Source organism: Bos taurus, chromosome 18 (genome assembly GCF_002263795.3).
Source record: "Bos taurus isolate L1 Dominette 01449 registration number 42190680 breed Hereford chromosome 18, ARS-UCD2.0, whole genome shotgun sequence".
Classification (NCBI taxonomy): Eukaryota; Metazoa; Chordata; class Mammalia; order Artiodactyla; family Bovidae; genus Bos; species Bos taurus.
In genome coordinates this window covers 45714070-45725894 of record NC_037345.1, presented here as the reverse complement: position 1 = coordinate 45725894, position 11825 = coordinate 45714070, and the positions used below count along the sequence as shown (strand labels likewise).

Below are 11825 nucleotides of genomic sequence, written 5' to 3'. Positions count from 1 at the left end.
TCAGTCCTTCCGATGAAAATTCAGGGTTGATTTCCTTTAGGATTGACTAGTCCCTTGCTGTCCAAGGGACTCTCAAGAGTCTTCTCTATGCTATAATTCAAAAGTATCAATTCTTCAGTGCTCAGCCTTCTTCATGGTCCAACTCTCACATCTGTACATGACTACTGGAAAAACCACAACTTTGACTATTGGAGTATATTATAGATGATTTACAAAGTTGTGTTAGTTTCAGCTGTACAGCAAAGTGATTCAGATATGCATATAACCATTCTTTTTCAGATTCTTTTCCATATAGGTTATTATAGAATATTGAGTAGAGTTCCGAGCTATACAGTAGGTTCTTGTTGATTATCTATTTTATATATAGTCATGTGTATGTGTTAATCCCAATACCCTAATTTATCCCTCCTCTGACTGAAGATTTTTTTGGCCCCGCCCATAGCATGTGGGCTCTTAGTTCCCCAGTAAGGGATGGAATCCATGCCCTCTGCAGTGGAAGAGCATGGAGTCTTAATCTCTGGACCACCAGGGAATTCCCTGATTGAGGAATAGTTGATTGGAGCAGGCCCGAGGGCAGGAGGAGCAGAAGTGGATTTCTGGGCTGAGTTTTACTGGGAGAAGAACAACTCGCAGCAAAACATGAAACTGGGGCCACTTGAGTATTTCTGCCTGATCGCCCTTTGCCCTCTCTCTGGTCCCACATCTATGTACTTAGAGTGTGTGACGACACAAGTTGTTTTCCCTACCTTCATACTCCTGATCTTTCGTTTTGTCATCACACATCACATTTTCAGTTTGGATTCAGTAAACCAGAATCAAGCACTGCAGACCCAGAAAAACAGATTTGCTTTGGTTCTCAAATACTAGAGGAAAGAATATTTTCCCAGGACTTTTGGGTTCACATGTGTGATGGTTTTAAGAACCAGACATAGAAGGTGTTTTCTGTATTCTGGAGCTAGGCATACTTTAGTTACCAACTAGTTACCATCCCATATTATGAAAAAGGACTCAGCAAGACTAGGTAGGTAACCACACTGACACAGTATTCAGACAGTTGCAGTCAGAGCCAGGGTGTCTTCCCTGCTAGAGGCTCTTACCTGAAGAGATAGGATGCCAGCAGTTTGCTCATCCTCTGAGAAGTTTCAGTGCTTGTTGCTCTACAGGGAAATAAGAGAAACAGGAGGCATGCAGTACATAGGTCTTTGAGATGCAATAAAGCACCACAGGCAATGGAAAAGAATGGTTTCAGGGGAGGACATGTTGAAGAACCTGAGTGCTCATTTTTTTCACCCATTCAACAAATATTTATTGAGTATTACTATGTTTCAGACACTATCTGAGGCAGTGGAGCTACAGAGGAGGAGAAGACATACAGAACCCTCATCACAAATCAGGATCCATTCCAGATGACACAAAGACCTAACCATAAGGCACAGAAACCATAAAATACCATAAGTATGGAAGAGCATTTTTAAAAATTAATCTCAGCTTTGGGGTAGTCTTTGTATGATGTCATAAAAATTTTAAATGTTCACGTTTTTAAAAAGAGTGAAATAATGCTATCTGAAGCAACATGGATGGGCCACATCAACCCTTGCTCTGAGATAATTACTGGAAGATCCATGAGCATTCTATACACATACCATTTTGGTCAGTTCAGACTTTCCTAACTATTAAAATGAACTCATTAAGTTATCCATTTATTAATACTTGTCACCAAATTAATGATGCTTTTCCGCCTGTCCTCCCATCTAAACTAGCTCACACATAGAAAGATTTGGTTCTCTGGAAATGGCACTATCAAAGATTAACCTTGAGGAACTTCCCTTGGGGGTCCAGTGGCTAAGACGCTGTGCTCCAGATGCAGGGGACCCGGATTCAATCCCTGGTCAAGGAACTATTACTAGATCCCACATGCTGCAACTAAGACCCAGCACAGCCAAATAAAAAGTACTTAAAAAACCAACAAAAACCCAAAGGTTATTCTTAAATGTCATTGAAAGGGTTCATATCTGTAAGTTTCAATTCCCCTACTTGCAAACAACAGTGCTGTAAATCAGATCCTTTACTACAGTTTTCTTGGAATATCCTCTGTCCACAATCACTCTTGTAAACTCCAAGAGAGCTCTGATTTATTTGTAATTAATAATAGGCTTTATGTTTTTTAGAATAGTTTTAGATTTACAGGAAAAAATGAGCAGGTAGTACAGGAGATTTCTCTATACTTCTTCCCTGCACACATAACATCTTAGATTATATGGTATGCGTGTTACAGTGAATGAGCCATTATTGATACACTATTACTAACTGAAGCCCATGGTTTACTCAGATTTCCTGTTTTTAATCCAATGCACTTTTTGTGTATCAGACTCCTATCCAGAATACCATATTACATTTAGTTGTCGTGTCTCCCTAGGCTCTTCTTAGCCATGACAATAACTCACTTCTGTTGTTTTTGATGACCTTAACAGTTTTGAGTAGTACTGGTCAAGTGTAGTGTAGGGTGTGCCTCTGTGAGAATTTATCTTGTGATTTTCTCATGATTAAACTGAGTTGATGGGCTTTGGGGAAGAAGAACATAGAGATAAAGGGTCATTTTCCCCATATCATACCAAAGGTATTGTGCTATTATGTAAGAAATACATTTGGTCTTTGTCTCTGGTTCCTGTAAAAAGCTTCCAAAGCCCTTGGAATTTCCTGAGTGATGGAATTATCTTTGTTATTCATCAGTTCAGTTCAGTTCATTCCAGTCGCTCAGTCGTGTTTGACTCTTTGTGACCCCATGGACTGCAGCCAGGCCTCCCTGTCCATCACCAACTCCCGGAGTTTATTCAAACTCATGTCCATTTAGTCGGTGATGCCATCCAACTATCTCATCCTCTGTGGTCCCCTTCTCCTTCCACCTTCAGTCTTTCCCAGCATCAGGGTCTTTCCACACGAGTCAGCATTTAGCATCAGGTGGCCAAAGTATTGGAGTTTCAGCTTCAGCATCAGTCCTTCCAATGAATATTCAGGACTGATTTCCCTTAGGATGGACTGGTTGGATCTTCTTGTTGTCCACGGGACTCTCAAGAGTCTTCTCCAACACCACAGTTCAAAAGCATCAATTCTTCGGCGCTCAGCTTTCTTTATAGTCCAACTCTCATATCCATACATGACTACTGGAAAAACCATAGCCTTGACTAGACAGACCTTTGTTGGCAAAGTAATGTCTCTGCTTTTAAATATGCTGTCTAGGTTGGTCATAACTTTCCTTCCAAGGAGTAAGCATCTTTTAATTTCATGGCTGCAGTCACCATCTGCAGTGATTTTGGAGCTAAGGAGACCCTTTTGAGCACACCTGAGCTTCTGCTAACAAGGTGACTTAAGGTAAGTTCCCTACAAAGGCTTAGGATGGTACTGATCACCAGAAAGATAAGTGGTTTAAGGCTGGAACTTTCAGCTCCATCCATCAACCTCTGGGAAGGAAAAATGAGGGGAAATCGTGGTGGCTTGGAGGGTACAGACTAAACTCTATAAAAACTCTTGAACAACAATATTTGATGAAATTCCAGGTTGGTGAACTCATCCCCATGCCAGGAAGGTGTCACATTCCAGTTTCATAGGAACAGAAGCTCCTGCACTTGGGACACTTCCAGACCTCACTCTGTGTATCTCTTCATCTGACTGTTCATCTGTAGCCTTTCTAATAGCCTTTGTGATAAACTGGGACACATAAGTAAGTTTCCCAGGTGCCACTAGTGGTAAAGAACCTACCTGTTAATGCAGGACACATGAGGAATGTGGGTTCAATCCCTGGTTCAGGAAGATCCCCTGGAGGAGGGCATGGCAACCTACTCTAGTATTCTTGCCTGGAGAATCCCATGGACAGAGGAGACTGGCGGTCTACAGTCCATGTGTCCAAAGAGTCAGACACAACTGAAGCAACTTGGGACACATCAGTAAATGTGTGAGTTCCATGAGCCATTCTAACATATGCTCAAATCCAAGTAGGGAGTTGTAACTTCTGATTTATAGTCAGCTGGTTAGAAGCACAGGAGACAATTTGGACACACAAATTGGTGTCTGAAGTGGGGGCACTCTTGTAAATCTGAAGCCTTAACCTGTGGGATTTGATGCTATCTCCAGGTAGACAGTGTCAGAATTGAGTGAAATGTGTAGAGCACCCAATCAGAGTCTGCTGAGAACTGGGAAAAGGCTTGGTGGTGTTGGAAAACACACATCAGAACTCAAAGTGCATGCTATCAACTATCCTGGCTTTGCCCAACCTCAGCAACGTGTAAGACTGATAATGAAATAAATCATGATAAACCTAAAAAACAAATTCATGAGTAGAATACACATTCTTTTCAAGCTTCCAAACAACCAAGGTAGATCACATCCTGGGTCATAAAACAGAGCTTAAAAATTTTAAAGACTCAAATTTAAAAAGAAATCATGCAGTGTATGCCCTCAGACCACAACAGAATTTAACTAGAAGTCATCAACAGAAACATAGTTGGAAAATTCTGAAATAATTAGAGATTAAACAATGCAATTTCAAATAACATGCAGATAAGAAAGCATATCTCAAGAGAAACTAAAATACATTTCGAACTAAATGAAAACAGAAATACATCAAAATTTGTGGGATGCATTGAAGGCAGTGCTTAAAATTTTATAACATTGAATCTATACATTAGAAAAAAACAAATACTTAAAAGTCAGTTTAGCTTTCACCCTAGGGGTTGAAAAAACAAATCAAAAGCAAAGTAAGCAGAAGAATGGGACCTCCCCGGTAGTCCAGTGGTTAAGAATCTGTCTACCAATGCAGGGGATACAGGTCTGATCCCTGGTTCAGGAAGATCCCACACACCACGTAGCAGCTCAACTTGTATACCACAACTACTGGGCCCATGGGTCTGCATGCCTGGAGCCTGTGCTCCACAACAAGAGAAATCTGCACACCACAGTGAAGACCCAGTGAAGCCAAATAAATAAAATAATTTTTTTTAATAGGAGGGAAATTCAAGAGGGAGAGGATATGGGTATACCTATGGCTGATTAATGTTGTTGTATGGCAGAAAGCAACACAACACTGTAAAGCAATTATCCTCCAATTAAATATATTTTTTAAAAAAGAAATGACTGTGTCTGGCTTAAAAAAAAAGTAAAGTAAGCAGAAAAAAAAAATAAATAAAAACCAGAGCAGAAATCAGTGAAATTGAAAACAAAATTAATAGACAAAATCAACAAAACTAAAAGCTGACTCTTTTGAAAAGATTGACAAAATTGATAGCCAGGCAAACTTTATTAGTCTGCTCATGTTGCCGTACCAAAATAACACAGAGTGAGTGACCTAAAGAACAGAAATGTATTTTCTCAGTTCAGAACATAGTTTATTTTCTCAGAACTAAGAGAAAGTTATTTTCTTTTAGCTTTGGAGGCTAAAAGTCCAAGATCAAGGTGCCATCAGAGTTAGTTTCTGGTGAGACTTCCTTTCCTGACTTGTAGATGGCTTCCTCCTTGCTGTTTTCTCACATGGTATTTCTTCCATGTGCTTGTGGAAAGAAAGTTATCTCTGGTGTCTCTTTCTCTTCTAATAAGAACACTGATCCTATCAGGTTAGGGCTCCACTTATATGACCTCATGTAATCTTAATTATCTCCCTAACAGCCTTATCTCTCAATACAGTCACTTTGGGGTCTAGAGCTTCAACATATAAATTTTGGGTGCAGGGGGAGACCATTCTGTCCATCAAAATAAACAAACTGAAAAAAAAAAAAAGACACAGATTACTAATTCAGAAATGAAGGAGAGACTATTCACTACTGATCCCATGGTCATTATAAGGATCATAAGGAATATTATGAACAACTCTGTGCCCATGAAAATTTGATAACCTATATGAAATGGACCAGTTCCTTGAAAGATATAATCTTTTAAAACTTTCAAAACTCACACCATGGGCTGTGTAACTTAGATAACTCAATTAGATCTACATCTATTAAAGAAACTGAATCAATAATTGATAACCTTTCAGACTTCCATAGTAGTCCAGTGGTTAGGAACCTGCCTGCCAGTGCAAGGGACTCAGGTTTGATCCCTGGTCTGGGAAGATTCCACATGCCTTGGAGCAACTAAGCCCATGCTCCACAACATGAGAAGCCCTTGCACCGCAATTAGAGAGCAGAGCCCCTCCTCACTGCAACTAGAGAAAGCCTGAGCCAACAAAGACCCAGCACAATCAAAAATAAATACACTAAATAAAATTTTTAAAAGTAATAATCTTTCAAAACAGAAAATAACAAAAATAAAAAGCAAATCTAGATGCACTCACTGCTGAATTCTACCAAACATTTAAGGAAGAAATTATACCAGTTCTCTAAAATTTCTTCCATTAGATAGAGGTAGAGGGAATATCTCCTAACTCATCCTAAGGGTTAGCTTTACCTTAATGTCAAAACCAGACAAAGACATTACAAAACCAATTATAGACCAATACTATGAAAACAGATATAAAACTTCTCATAAAAATTATCAAATGGGATGCAACAATATATAAAAAGAATTATATGCATGATCAAGAGGCTCATACACTGCTGGATCACTACTGGAAAATTAATATAGTCAATCTCATCAACAGGTTAAAGGAGAAACATCACATGAACATATCAATAGATGCAAAAAATGCATTTGATAAAAATCTAACACCCATTCATGATTTTTAAAAAATCTCAGCAATCTAGGAACAGAGAAGAATTTCCTCAATTTGATAAATAACATCGTAAACATAGCTTTACCTTAACGTCAAAACTTAAAGCTGGGGCTTCCCTGGTGGTCCAGTGATTAAGAATCTGCCTTGCAATCCAGGAGACGTCAGCAGACACTGGTTCGATCCCTGATCCAGGCAGATCCCACATGCTACAGGGTACCTAAACCTGTGTGCCACAACTCCTGAAACCCACGTGCCCTAGAGTCTGTGCTCTGCAACAAGAAAAGCCACCACAACGAGGGCCTATGCACCACAATTAGAGAGTAGCCTCCACTCTCCAAAACTAGAGAAAGCCCTTGTGCAGCAATAAAGACCCAACACAGCCAAAAATAAATAAATGAAAAAAAAATTTTTTTTAACTTAGCAAATTAAAAAAAAACACCCCCCAAACCCTATAGCTAACAACTTACTTAATGGTGAGAAAATAGATTCCTTCACACTAAGACAGGAGTAAGGTAAAGATGTCCCCTCACATCAATCCTAGCAAGGCACATGGTTAATACACAAAATATACAAAAATAAATTGCTTTCCTATAAATGTCATGGGGTCGCAAAGAATTGGACACGACTGAGCAACTGAAATGAACTGAAACTAGAAATGAACAATTGGAATGTTAAGTTAAAATGAATACCATTGAGTCCAAGTGGAGCGAGCGAGCTGAGTGGTTGTGTGATTGCGTCCCGGAGACCGGTAGCGCTTGCAGCATGGCTGACCAACTGACTGAATAGCAGATTGCAGAATTCAAAGAAGCTTTTTCACTATTTGACAAGGATGGTGATGGAACTATAACAACAAAGGAATTGGGAACTGTAATGAGGTCTCTTGGGCAGAATCCCACAGAAGCAGAGTTACAGGACATGATTAATGAAGTAGATGCTGATGGTAATGGCACAATTGACTTCCCGGAATTTCTGACAATGATGGCAAGAAAAATGAAAGATACAGACAGTGAAGAAGAAATTAGAGAAGCATTCCATGTATTTGATAAGGATGGTAATGGCTATATTAGTGCAGCAGCGCTCCACCGTGTGATGACAAACCTTGGAGAGAAGCTAACAGATGAAAAGGTTGATGAAATGATCAGGGAAGCAGATATTGATGGTGATGGTCAAGTAAACTATGAAGAGTTTGTACCAATGATGACAGCAAAGTGAAGACATTGTACAGAATGTGTTAAATTCCTTGTACAAAATTGTTTATTTGCCTTTTCTTTGTTTGTAACTTATCTGTAAAAGGTTTCCCCCTACTGTCAAAAAAAAAAAATGCATGTATAGTAATTAGGACTTCATTCCTCCATGTTTTCTTCCCTTATCTTACTGTCATTGTCCTGAAACCTTATTTTAGAAAATTGATCAAGTAACATGTTGCATGTGGCTTACTCTGGATATATCTAAGCCCTTCTGCACATCTAAACTTAGATGGAGTTGGTCAAATGAGGGAACATCTGGGTTATGCCTTTTTTTTTTTTTTTTTGAGTAGTTTTTTTTAGGAACTGTCAGCATTTTGTTGTTGAAGTGTGGAGTTGTAACTCTGCGTGGACTACGGACAGTCAACAGCATGTACTTAAAAGTTGCACTATTGCAAAACGGGTGTTTTATCCAGGTACTCGTACACTGTTTTTTTGTACTGCTGGTCCTATACCAGAAACATTTTCTTTTATTGTTAACTTGCTTTTTAAACTTTGTTTTAGCCACTTAAAGAAAATCTGCTTATGGCACAATTTGCCTCAAATCCATTCCAAGTTGTATATTTGTTTTCCAATAAAAAAATTACAATTTACCCCCCCCAAATAAAATGAATACCATTTAATTAGCACCAAGAAAAATGAAATAGATAAGATATCAATCTAGCAAAATATGTACAAGATCTACATGAGGAAAACTACAAAACTCTGATGAAAGAAATCAAAGAAGAAATAAACAAATGTAGAGCTACTCCATGTTCATGGATAGGAAGACTCAATTTTGTCAAGATGTCAGTTCTTCCCAGCTTGATATATAGATTTGAAATTGCACATCTCAGATTGGGACATTAACTCACTGTCTTTTAATTGATATCACACACCTGGTCTCAGGACTTAGTGAAGCTCAGGTTCTGTATATCTCATCACAGAAAGAATTCAGTGAGAGATAAAGTGATAGGTAAGAAGTGGATTTATTTAGAGAGATACACATTCCAAAGACAGAATGCAGTCATCTCAAAAGGTGAGAATGGCTTTGGGAGGAACACACTCCATAGACAGAGTGTGAGCCATCTCAGAAAGCAAGAGGCCCTCAAATGTGGGGTGACTAGTTAGTGCATAAAGGCTGGGTAATTTCATAGGCTTATGAGAGGAAATGAGTCGACAAGTCCAACCAATGGACATGAGTTTGAGCAAGCTCCAGAAGTTGGTGATGAACAATGAAGCCTGGCGTGCTGCAGTCCAAGGGGTCGCAAAGAGTTGGACATGACAGAGTGACTGAATTGAATGAGTGAGAGGATTATTCCACCTCTCTGGAAATAATCCTTTCTGGGAGAAGGGGTAAAGATATCCAGGAATTGGGCCACCTCCCACTTTTTGATCTTTTACAGTCAGTCTTGGAACTGTCACAGTGTTGTTGCTCAGTCGCTAAGTCATGTTTGACACTTTGTGACCCCACGGACTGCAGCATTCCAGGATTCCCTGTCCTTCACTATCTCCACAAGTTTGCTCAAACTCATGTCCATTGAGTTGGTGATGCCATCCAACCATCTCATCTTCTGTCACCCCCTTTTCCTCCTGCCCTCAATCTTTCCCAGCATCAGGGTCTTTTCTAATGAGTTGGCTCTTCGCATCAGGTGGCCAAAGTATTGGAGCTTCAGCTTCAGCATCAGTCCTTCCAATAAATATTCAGGTTGATTTCCTTTGGATTGACTGGTTTGATCTTGCTGTCCAAGGGACTCTCAGGAATCTTCTCCACACCACAATTCAAAAGTATCAGTTCTTCAGTGCTCAGCCTTCTTTATGGTCCAACTCTCACATCCGTACATGACTACTGGAAAAACAAAGCTTCCACTCCATGGACCTTTGTTGGCAAAGTGATGTCTGTTTTTAATACGCTGTCTAGGTTTGGCATAGCTTTTCTTCCAAGGAGCAAGTGTCTTTTAATTTCAAGGCTACAGTCACCATTTGCAGTGATTTTGGAGCCCAAGAATATAAAATCTGTCACTGTTTCCACTTTTCCCCCATCTATTTGCTATAAAGTGATAGGACCAGATGCCATAATCTTAGTTTTTTGAATGTTGAGTTTTAAGCCAGCTTTTTCAGTCTCCTCTTTTACCCTCATCAAGAGGCTCTTTAGTTCCTCTTTATTTTCTGCCATTAGGGTGGTATCATCTGCACATCTGAGATTATTGATATTTCTCCTGGCAATCTTGATTCCAGGTTGGAATCCATCCAGCCTGGCATTTTGCATGATGTACTCTGAATATAAGTTAAATAAGTAGGGTGATAATATACAGCCTTGATGAACTCCTTTCTCAATATTGGCTCATGTTCCATGTCCAGTTCCAACTGTTCCTTCTTGACTTGCATGCTGGTTTCTCAGGAGACCAGTAAGGTGGTCTAGTATTCCCATTTCTTTAAAAATTTTCCAGTTTGTTGGGATCCACGCAAAGGCTTTAGCATAATCAATGAAGCAGAAGTAGATGTTTTCTGGCATTCCCTTGCTTTTTCCATGATCTAGTGGGTGTTGGCATTTTGATTTCTTGTTCCTCTGCCTTTTCTTTTCTTTTTTTCCTCTGCCTTTTCTAAATCCAGCTTGGACATCTGGAAATTCTCAGTTCATGTACTGCTGAAGCCTAGTTTGAAACATTTTTAGTATACCTTTGCTAACATGTGAAATGAGTGCAATTATATTGTAGTTTGGACATTCTTTGGCATTGCCTTTCTTTGGGATTGAAATGAAAACTGACTTTTCCAGTATTGTGGCCACTGCTGAGTTTTTAAAATTTGCTGACATAGTAAGTGCAGCACTTTGATAGCATCATCTTTTAGGATTTGAAACAGCTCAGCTGGAATTCTATCACCTCTATTAGCTTTGTCTACAGTAATGCTTTCTAAGGCCCCCTTGACTTCACACTCTAGGACATCTGGCTCTGTGTTGAGTGACCACACCGTCATGGTTATCCAGGTAATTAAGACTTTTTTTTTTTGTATATTTCCTCTGTGTATTCTTGCTACCTCTTCTTAATCTCTTCTCAGTTGTGGATGTGTCTGGTGGTGAAAGTAAAGTCCAATGCTGTAAAGAACAATATTGCATAGGAACCTGGAATGTTAAGTCCAGGAATCAAGGTAAATTGAGCATGGTCAAGCAGGAGGTTGCAAGAGTGAACACTGGCATTTTAGGAATCAGTGAACTAAAATGGATGGAAATGGAAGAATTTAATTCAGATGACCATATATCTACTACTCAGGGCAAGAATCCCTTAGAAGAAATGGAGTAGCCTTCATAATCAACAAAAGAGTCTAAAATGCAGTACCTGGGTGCAATCTCAAAAATGACAGAATGATCTTGGTTCGTTTCCAAGGCAAACCATTCAACATCATAGTAATCCAAGTCTGTGCCCCATCATTAATGCCAAAGAAGCTGAAGTTGAATGGTTCTATGAAGACCTACAACACCTTCTAGAATTAACACCAAAAAAAGATGTTCTTTTCATGATAGTGGATTGGAATGCAAACCTAGGAAGTCTAGAAACACCTGGAATAACAAGCAAGTTTCACTTTGGGGTACAAAATGAAGGAAGGCAAAGTCTAACAGAATTTTGACAAGAGAACACACTGATCATAGCAAACACCCTCTTCCAATATCACAAGAGACGACTTTACATATGGACATCACCAGATAGTCAATACCAAAATCAGATTGATTATATTCTTTGCAGCCAAAGATGGAGAAGCTCTATATAGTCAGCAAAAACAAGACCTGGAGCTGACTGTGGCTCAGATTATCAGCTCCTTTATTGCAAAATTCAGGCTTAAATTGAGGGATTTAATGTCATTCAGGTATGTCCTAGATCGAGTCCCTTATGATTATATAATGGAGGTGA

General features: G+C 39.3%; 1 pseudogene; it reads left to right on the top strand.

Moving 5' to 3' along the window:
* On the top strand, nucleotides 7392-8537 carry LOC100297240 (calmodulin pseudogene; annotated as a pseudogene).